Source organism: Heptranchias perlo, chromosome 2 (genome assembly GCF_035084215.1).
Source record: "Heptranchias perlo isolate sHepPer1 chromosome 2, sHepPer1.hap1, whole genome shotgun sequence".
NCBI lineage: Eukaryota > Metazoa > Chordata > Chondrichthyes > Hexanchiformes > Hexanchidae > Heptranchias > Heptranchias perlo.
The window spans coordinates 74,032,719-74,045,638 of NC_090326.1; positions in this window are offsets into that span (position 1 = coordinate 74,032,719).

A 12,920-nucleotide genomic window follows, 5' to 3' on the forward strand; every position below is an offset into this window, starting at 1 on the left:
ATAAAACACAACAACATAAGTGCACATTCTCTTTTAATACAACAAAATCCAAAATGAACACAAACCAGCCTATTCTTTCTTGACATCAAGCTTTTCTTTCTCCTATTCTAATCCTTCTCCTAGGTGCAGTATCGCGAAAGGTAGTTGGCTCCTGGTGCTACAAAAGGCTTATGGAACTGAGGGGGCCCTCCTCTCACAACTTCTGGAACTGAGGGGGCCCTCCTCTCACAACTTCTGGAACTGAGGGGGCCCTCCTCTCACAACTTCTGGAACTGAGGGGGCCCTCCTCTCACAACTTCTGGAACTGAGGGGGCCCTCCTCTCACAACTTCTGGAACTGAGGGGGCCCTCCTCTCACAACTTCTGGAACTGAGGGGGCCCTCCTCTCACAACTTATGGAACTGAGGGGGCCCTCCTCTCACAACTTATGGAACTGAGGGGGCCCTCCTCTCACAACTTCTGGAACTGAGGTGGCCCTCCTCTCACAACTCATGGAACTGAGGGGGCCCTCCTCTCACAACTTCTGGAACTGAGGGGGCCCTCCTCTCACAACTTCTGGAACTGAGGGGGCCCTCCTCTCACAACTTCTGGAACTGAGGGGGCCCTCCTCTCACAACTCATGGAACTGAGGGGGCCCTCCTCTCACAACTTCTGGAACTGAGGGGGCCCTCCTCTCACAACTTCTGGAACTGAGGGGGCCCTCCTCTCACAACTCATGGAACTGAGGGGGCCCTCCTCTCACAACTTCTGGAACTGAGGGGGCCCTCCTCTCACAACTTCTGGAACTGAGGGGGCCCTCCTCTCACAACTTCTGGAACTGAGGGGGCCCTCCTCTCACAACTTCTGGAACTGAGGGGGCCCTCCTCTCACAACTTCTGGAACTGAGGGGGCCCTCCTCTCACAACTTCTGGAACTGAGGGGGCCCTCCTCTCACAACTTCTGGAACTGAGGGGGCCCTCCTCTCACAACTTCTGGAACTGAGGGGGCCCTCCTCTCACAACTTCTGGAACTGAGGGGGCCCTCCTCTCACAACTTCTGGAACTGAGGTGGCCCTCCTCTCACAACTTCTGGAACTGAGGTGGCCCTCCTCTCACAACTTCTGGAACTGAGGGGGCCCTCCTCTCACAACTTCTGGAAGGGAGCCACTGCTATGTGCCTGGGCAGCCTGGTGTTGCCTCCTATGTGCCAGTCTAGATACATTCTCACTAGGGAGAAAGGTAGGGCAACTAAAGTCAGAGCTCCCTGGATGACAAAAGAGATAGAGAGTAGGATGAAGCAGAAAAAAGGGGCGTATGACACATGTCAGGTGGATAACACAAGTGAGAACCAGGCTGAAACTTCAAGGGTTAATTTACGAGGAGAGATTACACAAATTGGGGTTGTATTCTCTCGAGTTTCAAAGGTTAAGGGGTGATCTGATCGAAGTTTATAAGATATTAAGGGGAACAGATAGGGTGGATAGAGAGAAACTATTTCCGCTGGTTGGCGATTCTAGGAGTCTAAAAATTAGAGCCAGACCTTTCAGGAGCGAGATTAGAAAACATTTCTACACACAAAGGGTGGTAGAAGTTTGGAACTCTCTTCTGCAAACAGCAATTGATACTAGCTCAATTGCTAAATTTAAATCTGAGATAGATAGCTTTTTGGCAACCAAAGGTATTATGGGATATGGGCCAACGGCAGGTATATGGAGCTAGATCACAGATCAGCCATGATCTTATCAAATGGCGGAGCAGGCACGAGGGGCTGAATGGCCTACTCCTGTTCCTATGTTCCTATGTTCCTGAATAGAGAAAGTTCAGAGGGGAGGCGAAAAAGGAAATAAGAGGGGCAAAGAGAGAATATTAGAATAGACTGGTGATTAACAGAAAAGGGAATTCAAAAGTCTTCTATGGGCATATAAACAGTAAATGGGTAGTAAGAGGAGGAGTGGGACTGATTAGGGACCAAAAAGGAGATCTACACATGGAAGCAGAGGGCATGGCTGAGGTACTAAATGAATACTTTGTATCTGTCCTTACCAAGGAAGAAGATGCTGCCAAAGTCACAATAAAAGAGGAGGTATTTGAGATATTGGATGGGCTAAAAATTGATAAAGAGGAGGTACTAGAAAGGCTAGCTGTACTTAAAGTAGATAAGTCACCCGGTCCGGATGGGATGCATCCTAGGTTGCTGAGGGAAGTAAGGATGGAAATTGTGGAGGTACTGGCCATAATCTTCCAAACATCTGTAGATATGGGGGTGGTGCAAGAGGACTGGAGAAATGAAAATGTTACACCCTTGTTCAAAAAAGGGTGTCAGGATAAACCCAGCAACTATAGGCCAGTCAGTTTAACCTCGGTACTGGGGAAACTTTTGGAAATGATAGTCCGGGACAAAATTAACAGTCACTTGGACAAGTGCGGATTAATTAAGGAAAGCCAGCATGGGTTTGTTAAAGGCAATTGTGTCTAACCAACTTGATTGAGTTTTTTGATGAGGTAACAGAGATGGTCGATGAGGGCAGTGCAGTTGATGTGGTGTATATGGACTTTCAAAAGGCATTTGATAAAGTGCCGCATAATACCTTGTCAAAAAAGTTGAAGCCCGTGGAATAAAGGGGGCAGTGGCATTATGGATATGAAATTGGCTAAGTAATAGGAAAGAGAGAGTAGTGGTGAACGGTTGTTTTTCGGACTGGAGGGAGGTGTACAGTGGTGTTCCCCAGGGGTCGGTACTAGGACCATTGCTTTTCTTGATATATATTAATGACTTGGACTTGGATGTATAGAGCACAATTTCAAAATTTGCAGATGACACAAAACTTGGAAAGGTAGTGAGGAGGATAATGATAGACTTCAAGAGGACATAGAAGGCTGGTGGAATGGGCGGACACATGGCAGATGAAATTCAACGCAGAAAAGTGTGAAGTGATACATTTCGGTAGGAAGAGCGAGGCGAGGCAATATAAACTAAAGGGTACAGGAACAGAGAGATCTGGGGGTATGTGTGCACAAATCATTGATGGTGGGAGGGCAGGTTGAGAAAGCAGTTAAGAAAGCATACGGGATCCTGGGCTTTATAAATATAGGCATAGAGTACAAAAACAACAAAGTTATGATGAACCTATATAAAACACTGGTTCGGCCACAACTGGAGTATTGTGTTCAGTTCTGGGCAGCACACTTTAGGAAGGATGTGAAGGCCTTCGAGAGGTTGCAGAAAAGATTTACTAGAATGATTTCAGGGATTAGAGACTTCAATTTATGGATAGACTGGAGAAGTTGGGATTGTTCTCCTTTAGAGTAGAGAAGGTTGAGAGGAGATTTGATAGAGGTATTCAAAATCATGAGGGCCTCGAGAGAGTAGATAGAGAGAAACTGTTCCCATTGCCGTAGGGTCAAGAACCAGAGGACACAGATTTAAGGTGATTGGCAAAAGAACCAAAGGCAATATATGAAAAAACTTTTTTACACAGCGGGTGGTTAGGATCTAGAATGCATTGCCTGAGGGGGTGGTGGAGGCAGATTTAATCATGGCTTTCAAAAGGGAATTGGATAAGTACTTGAAGGGAAAAGATTTGCAGGGCTATGGGGATAGGGCGCGGGCATGGGACTAGCTGGATTGCTGTTGCTGAGAGCCAGTATGGACTCCACAGTCTGAATGGCCTCCTTCCGTGCTGTAACCATTCTATTATTCTATGATTCTATGACATAATGCTTTGAAGAGGAAGGCCGGAGACCTGGCATATGCAGCTCTTTTCCAGCTGTCGCCATTTCTTTTGTGCCCTGAACCTGTTTCTTTAGTGATCAGCATCGTGGATGGTCTAATGTAGCTATCAGATCCTAAAAACCCTGAGAGACAGCAGCAGCATGCAACCCAGTCCCAAGTAACCGGAAGCCAGTACAGAGAAAACTGTCTATTCTGTCTCCAAATACCAACTAGGCAGTAATTTATGCCTCCATGGAGGTGGAGGAAGCAGATGGACCCTGAATGTTTCTTAGGTGAGGGTATGCTGTAAAATCCTATGGAGCTGCAATGAGGCAAAAGCTTCCCTGATATTGCCCCAAATGAGGGATGTAGACTCCAGAATCATACCTGTCAGTTGTCACACATCTTCGGAGAGTGACCCAAGAGCCTGTACGCAGGTACAATGTTGCTCAACCATCCTTCTTTTCAGGTGAGTATCCAAGACCCGATGCCATGGGCAGCCTTTTTCTGGGAAGGTGGCACATCCTCGTCCACTCACCACTCCTCCACATCCCTCATGCTCTCTTAATTATCTGGTGTCACATCTTCATTAACACTATTTAATTCCCCCTCTCCCCTGAGTGAAAGTATCTGGGAATGATAGAGGGGGTGGACCAAGGGGGATGTGGCAGAGGAACCTGGGGCAGGATATCACTGCAGGATCCCATTGATGGGTTTCACCTTGATTCCCTCTCCCTCTTTAGCATGATCCTCCTTGCCTTCATCATCCTTATGGTCCATGAGGCTGAAGTCCCATCTCTCTTCATGTTCATCATCATCCTTCTCCTTCTCTGGCCTCCCCCCACCGCCCCCTCCTGTTGCTGTGGTAGATCTGCAGAAAAGAAGAGTACAAGCTAAGAATGGTTGAGCATTATCCTCTGAGAAGGGGTTGAAGCTTTTGGCTGTGTGGTGCTTCACAGGGATGCCACGGCAACAGTGCAGGTGTGCACCCACTAACCTGGTGCTGACACTAAGCTGCTGACCCAGACATCTCCCACAGCAACAACAGAGTGTCTTCCCATTATCCCCAGAGCCTGCTCCTTATAGGAGGTGAGCACTTTGATGTCTGGGCTACCCCTTTCACTGTTCTGCCTCGCGCAGACACTGAGAAGAAGTTTCTTTTGTAACAAGGCTAGCAGTGGAGGACTGTCTTCCACGTGCCATCGGACAGCTGATTCAGAGATGTGGTGGTATCAAACTGTTAAAGTGGAGGAAGGGGGAGTTGGGACACACACAGTAAGATCCCAAGTTAATTCTAGAGAGTGAACAATGTGCTGGTGCCCAGGGTGTACAATTGAAGAAAAGGGAGAGTGGCCGGTATGCGATCTTGCTTGCCTTAGTCAAGTCATTGAACTTCCTGCGGCACTGGTCTGCAGTTCTATCAGTGAGAGAGATGGCACTCAGTGCCAGTGTCACCGCACTCCTCATGGGACAAGACACATTTTTCTGTGGCATCCTCCCATTGAGACCAAGCTTTGCTCAATCTCATCTGGGAGGATTTGGAGGTTGCTGTCACAAAATTGAATGTTGTTCTTCTGTTCTTCCTTGCCATGCCCTTGTCCTTCTTTCGGTTGTCAACGCCAGATCCTGCAATGGTAGCCATTCTTGAAAAGTGGGACAAAAACTGCACATGTACCATCTCGTGCAGCTAGCTGACAGTGAACTAAGTAATCCAAATTCTTTCCTATTTATCTGCTGCTCTCCCAGGTAGCTGCTGCAATCTTACACCAGAATTAGCTCTTTAAAGGATGTGCTCTAATTTCCAAGTGCCCCCAGCACATTACTCCCATTTTCACAAAATTTGTATCAATGAATCCTTCAATGGATATACAAATGAGCTGACCTGTGAAATTTTGGGGCTTCAGTTCCGCAAAGCATCAGTGGGCACAACTCATGACTTATTGGCGCAAATCCAGTGAAATTCACTGCGTGGAATTTCGGGGCTAATGTCTCCTGCTCTGCTCCACACAAGATCATTGTGAATTTCCTCCAATGCCTCAACACCAGTTTTATGTTAGGCATCATTAAGGGCTGGAAGTCAAGCAACAACACATTTCCTCATTTGCCTTTAACTGCTGCTTAACAAGCTGAAGAATCGTTAACACAGGTTCTTTACCTTGACGTGCAGTAAACCAGTTTGGTCTCAGCAAGAATTTTGGGAAGGTGAGCAAAAGTGCACTAATGTTCTATCAATGCTAAGATGCCAAATTAATACGCATTACCACACTTAGCATTTGTGTTGGCTCTAATGCAAATCATTTTAACCTCAAGCATACAAAATTAATTTGCCCCTTTGCAAGATTATTGCGCTAACTGCAAGTCAGCAAAGATTTTGTATAGAATTACTATTTCTGCTGCTGCTTCTCATAGAAAAATTACATATGGCAATACTGAGTCAAGTCAATGTGTACTCAAATCTTTGCAGCAAATTTATGGTTGCCATGACAAAGCACCAAGGCAGCACAAATAAACAATCATGCCTTGAAGCGTACATTCCAAACAATTGTAATCCTTAGATAATGTCCAGAAATAAAAGACTTTGGGAAGAACCAGACCAGAACTGTTCCCCTCAACACCTTGATGCTTGTGGGTAATACTTCCACGCTGAAAACTAAAATTAACTTCAAGGGAATTTTGGGACCCTCAGCTGAGACAGCATCAGATGACAATTACAGGAATCAGAATTACAAAGCTATTTTTTACAATGTTAAACTACGTTTATAGATATTTTAATTTCTATTCTCCAGTAGCCAAATTAAAACCTAACCCAACATTCAATCTGGATTACAACATATCTCCGATGGGAGGTAATGTGCATATTCAGTACTGTGTTTTAAAGAATTATTCTTTTTTCTCCATTTGTAAAATAATTTTTTATTTTCTCTCCAAGTTTCTTTGGGCCGAGGAGAATTGGGCCCAAGTAGCTCCCAGGCCTCTGATAATACCACACTAGTTGGCTGATAGATAGATGCCCAAGAATACTCACTGGTTGCATGCAACATTTCCTTTTGCAAGAAGATGCAGTGATGAAGGAGTCTGATTGACAAGTGCACTTCATTTCATCTCGGTATCTGCATCCATCCCATGATTATAATGATGCAGATTCAAGCTCCCATTAAACATTTCTCCTTCAAGACTAGCACAGCCCCCTTATAGCAGGTAATGAGGTTTCTCAGTGGTATGGAGTTAACAAGGTGCATTATTGGTTCCAGAGGTTTCTTGTGAATAATACACATTTCCTTTCACCCAGTTAATGACAAAGAGAGTGTGTGAGAGGTATGGGGGAAAAGAGTTATGGCACTATCATTCTTACAGGATGTGCATGGGAAATATACCGTCACTTATCCTGCCCAATGTAGTCATTAAACCTCTTTCTGCACTGTGGCAGTTCATGGGATGCTAAAGGTTGCACTGACTGCCTCAGCAGTTTCCCTCCATAATGTTTGTACCACACTCTTATAGGACTTACTGTTCTCAGTCCAAAGAGTCCATCCCTTCTAGCCCTCACTTCAACAAGTAAAACATCCATGGATACATCTGAAAACCTGGGGGCCCTTCCTGTTCTGAGTCTCTCTGTCTGTGGGTGCTATACTGGAGTCATCAGCCATAACTGCAGGGGATATCCCAAATCACCAATCAGCCATCCTAATTAGTGGTTTTGAATCATCAGGGTTGGTATGATGGATTGTCATGTGATGAAAACATTATGACAGCCTCCTGGGAAACAAGAATTAATGTGCAGATAAGGTAATTAGCAACACACTCTAGCTGGATGTTGCTGGAATTAAACCCTTGCCTGTTAATGAAATTGTGGGTTTTGTTGTATGGGGTTTTCAAAGCCAGATATGTCCCATCGATTGCTCCCTGTGCCTGTGGGATCTTTGTTAATTTATTGAATAGCATGCTCACTCCCTTCGTTTTGCAGGTTTCCTTGTGAAGGTAATGAACTGCGAGGCCCATCTGAATAGAACATCAGTGACCCTCTTTATACAGTGATGAGCTGCTGCCTGAGTAATGTATTAAAGGAAACCCAAGACTGCCTGGAAAGATCCAGTGGCAAAATAAATTCAAGGCAATGGTTACTTTCACTGTTACAGATAATGCTGTGCTCCTTGTTATAGTGGGCTACAGATCTTTAGCCAAAATCTGGCACAACTCCCCAATAGTCTCTGGGGGAAGCATAGCCTTCTGAAGCATTGACAGTCCAAAAATATGATCTTCTAAATCTCTAAACCCTATGGAGTGGGTATCAATGTGTTGTTAAAAGCAAAATTCTATAGATTCTGGAATGGTTCCTGAAGATTGGAGGGTAGCAAATGTAACCCCACTATTTAAGAGAGGAGGGAGAGAGAAAGCAGGAAACTACAGACCTGTTAGCCTGACACCAATAGTAGGGAAAATGCTAGAATCTATTATAAAGGATGTGATAACAGGACACTTAGAAAATAATAATAGGATTTGGCAGAGTCAACATGGATTTATGAAAGGGAAATCATGTTTGACAAACCTATTGGAGTTCTTTGAGGATGTAACTAGTAGAATAGATAAGGAGGAACCAGTGGATGTGGTTTATTTGGATTTTCGAAAAGGTCCCACACAGGAGGTTGGTGAACGATGTTAAAGCGCATGGAATTGGGGGGAATATACGGGCATGGATTGAGAATTGGTTAACAGACAGAAAACAGAGAGTAGGAATAAATGGGTCTTTTTTAGGTTGGCAGACTGTGACTAGTGGGGTACTGCAGGGATCGGTGTTTGGGCCCCAGCTATTCACAATCTATATCAATGATTGGGATGAGGGGACCAAGTGTAATATTTCAAAATTTGCTGATGACACAAAACTAGGTGGAAATGAGAGTTGTGAGGAGGATGCAAAGAGGCTCCAAGGGGATGTAGACAGGCTAAGTGAGTGGGCAAGAACATGGCAGATGGAATATAATGTGGAAAAATGTGAAGTTATTCATTTTGGTACAAAAAACAGAAATGCAGAGTATTTTTAAATGGTCAGAGATTGGGAAATGTTGATGTTCAAAGGGACCTGGGTCTCCTTGTATATGAGTCATTGAAAGCTAACATGCAGGTGCAGCAAGCAATTAGGAAGGCAAATGGTATGTTGGCCTTTATTACAAGAGGATTTGAGTACAGGAGTAAAGATGTCTTACTGCAATTATATAGGGCAGGGTGAGACTGCACCTGGAGCATTGTGTACCATTTTGGTCTCCTTATCTAAGAAAGGATATACTTGCCATAGAGGGAGTGCAACGAAGTTTCACCAGACTGATTCCTGGGATGGCGGGATTGTTGTATGAGGAGAGATTGAGTAGACTTGGCCTGTATTCTCTAGAGTTTAGAAGAATGAGAGATGATCTCATTGAAACATACAAAATGCTTACTGGGCTCGGCAGGGTAGATTCAAGGAGGATGTTTCCCCTGGCTGGGGAGTCTAGAACCAGAGGTCACAGTCTCAGAATAAGGGGTAGGTCATTTAGGACTGAGATGAGGAGAAATTTCTTCACTCAGAGGGTGGTGAATCTTTGGAATTCTCTACCCCAGAGGGCTGTGGAGGCTCAGTCATTGAGTACATTCAAAACAGAGATCGATAGATTTCTAGATATTAAAGACATCAAGGGATATGGGGATGGTGCAGGAAAATGGCGTTGAGATAGAAGATCAGTCATGATCTTATTGAATGGCGGAGCAGGTTCGAGCGGCCGGATGGCATACTCCTGCTCCTATTTCTTATGTTCTTATCTTTTGTGATACTTCACCCTAAGTTTATCCAATCAAGCCTCTTCCATTTCCTCATCCTCCTCCTCTTCATAACACAGAAAAAGAAGGATCCTCTTGGGAAATCCATTTCCCTACTCCAAAATGTAAATTGATCAAGTACACACCATAAATGAGAAGAGAACTCTTCATTGAAACTCCAGGGCACAAATCGAAAAAAATTGCTGTCTGATGGGGCAGAGTCAGAGTGAGTGATCATCAGGATTGGCTGTTTTTGGAGAGGAGAACTTTGGTGGCCATTTCTTGGGGTGGGATTGCAACAGTAGGCCAAACCATCCCATTTCAAATGAAAATAGGGCAGTGTTTTCCGAAAGAAAAATGTAGGCCCTAATCTCTAATCACGCTGCACTACATTACAGAGCCACTGTATCTTTAAGGGTGTTGGAAGTGAGGACCCGTGGATATACTGTCCACTCAGCTGTTGACTGGGGAAGGCAGAACTTTGTGCATGCCCACTCAAAAATGTTTGAAGGAATGCTGATTACTGGTTTTCCGTGATGTTTCTAATGATTGGGTAGAGCTGACGAGATAGGCTGCCCAAGGATTTTTTAAAACTTTCAATTGTTCTGGTAGTGTTTTAGCACAGAGTTAGCAGTGCAGGACCACTTACTCAATGTGGTGCACTACTGGTGCCAATCTTCACAGTTCTGTGAGATCAGCAGGCTTATACTGATCTAACACTATAACTGGGGTATTTGACCATAGTTCTATTTATGTAAATGCATCAGTGTCACCTAATCTGTCGTTCCATACCTAATCCTTTTATCCTGTTATATCTGTGAAAATCGTGTTTATATTACGTATCAGATTTTTGCAGACAAAACATTGCTTGTGAATTAAGATGACTTAATTTTATGTATTGGGTAATCCTGGAAAAGATGAGAGTTCTTACATACATGAATCTTGGGACTTTGTCAAAATTATGCTAGCCAAAACATAGCATAAAGAATTATTACTTGACTACATATACACAGCTACCTCATCTTTAGGTGTCATTCCTATATTAAATTATTTGCAACTTAATTCCTAAACAAGATCCTCTTTCAATTCTTTGAAGGATCTCTGCCTAAAACATTAACCTATTTTTTTTCATCAATTCTCTTTTCATTTCCCAATGGACCACCTGTGCTTCTCCAGTATTTTAGCCTTGAATTTCCACAGGGGTTCTCCCAATCTCCTGCCGTAACTTCAGTGGCAGATTGGCAGAACCCTTGGAGAAACGGCTTTAACAGCCAAAAATGACCATTCATGCCAATCCTCTGAGTGTTCCACCGATCTCTCACCGAAGTTACAGTGGGCGATCGGGATAGCCCCTGTGGAAAGGCAGGGCATTTCTGTTTTTACTACATCTTGTATTGCATTAGGTTTTACTTTTAAATAGATCTCAGGTTATTCTCCCTTTGTCATCACAGCCCCAAATGTTGAGAACTGACTAATATATTAGCACCTCCATTGGCTGACACATTGAGACAACTTATAATAGTGATGAAAGAAATTACGAGGGCAGAAATAAAATTAGTAAGGGAAACTTTAATTAATGCTGAGCCAAGTGATCCCCAAGAACAATCCCATTTAAAACATCCACTAGTGTCATCGAGACACACTTCCAGCAAAATCAGGCAATATGGGAATTATTGAGAGTATGCAGAAGACCTCAATTTGCATGTGATAAGGTCCTAAAATAACAGCTAAGTGTGGGTAACATGTTTCCTTGTGTACCATGTCAAAGCACTCACCCTTTGTAGAACATGCCTGATTATCATTCCATTGAAATCATGGAATGAAATGGACGAGTGATCTGCTCCACCAGATTATGGTCCAGGCGATGAAGACAAAAATCTACTCCAATGATTTTTTTTTCCTATGGCACTTAACAAGATATACCCAATTCAACCCAGAGGTGGGAAATTGTAGCTTATGAAACATGCGATTCTTAAAAATACAGATCAGTGGGAATGAGAAAGTAGCAACCAAACATAACCAGCTGTAATGTTGCTTTAATACTTTTCAAGTAGCTAAGAAGCCGCTTAACTGGTGTAAATGTCTAAATGTTTGTTAATGCAATTGTGAAGTGCACAATATTTGAGTGGAATTTCTCAAGTGTCAGCTTGCCTTAGTTGGTAGCATTCCATCCTTTGGACAAGATATTAAACTATGGATTTGTCTGCCTATTCCTGTTCTTCAGTTGGGTGTTAAAGATCCTATGGCCCGATTTGAACAACAGCAAGGAGTTGTCCTGTCCGACATTTTTCTCACAATCAACATCACCAAGGAAAAAGAGTAACTGGCCATTCATCTCATTGCTGTATGTGGAATATTGTTGTGCATCAAATGGCTGCCTATACATCAACAGCATCTGCACTTTGAAGGAATTTACTGTACGTAAAACACTTCGGGAAGTAATGGTAACACAGGCAGAAAGGAGGACGATGTGCTGGGGACCTGCGCCCCGCTCCCATTTGGAAATGGCGGGCAGGGAGGAACGGGCAGCTGCCATATCAGCAGGAGTGAGGTCAGGGAGAGGGAAATCCTGGTTGGGAGGAGGGGAGGTGGTGATAGGTCTCACCGCCCCCTTTACCTGCCGTTTCTGCCATGATTGTGAAGGGAAATTCCCCCCATATCTCAATTAGGCACAGGAGTTGATCAAGAATGGTTACAAAAATAATAATTTGTCATTGAAGTGATTTTGAGTCTGCCAAACTATAAACATCAAATAAGCAGACTTTTGGAAAATGTCTACTAGCAAACCAAATGTCACAAATGAAATAACCTGCTTCAAAATTTATATATGCATCCTAATATATAGAGGTAAAAAATATTTTGAATAAACAAATACAAATTATAATACCTTTCAGAGAGAGAAAGGGGGGGGGGGGAAGAGAGAGGGGGAGGAGAAGATAGAGAGGGAGGAGAGAGAGAGAGAGACAGAAATAGATAATTTAATCAGCTACGATCAGTGAATAAGCAGAATATTCCATTGAGCTAGCGGTGGGTTCTTATACTGAGAATCAATAACCCAAAACTTTAAGGAAAATATTAAAGTTGCACATAGCAGAAATTGAACTTTCAACCATTCTGACCAAATGTCAGTCTTAGTTCAGTGGTAGCACTCTTGCTGCTGAGGCAGTTGTATGAGGTTCAAGCCCCATTCCAGAATTGAAAACATATCCCCAGCTGACACATCAGCGAAGTACTGAGGGAGTGCTGCACTGTCAGAGGTGACAATAAAGGATGAGATAAAGACAGTAGTGAGAAAGGCTATTAGCTCAGAAAAACAGGATGTGGAATCAGTAAGGGTGGAGCTAAGAAATAACAGCAGTCAGAAAACTGATGGGAGTAGTTTATAGGCCTCTTAACAGTAATTATAGTGTTGGACAGAGTATAAATCAGGAAATTAGAGGAGCA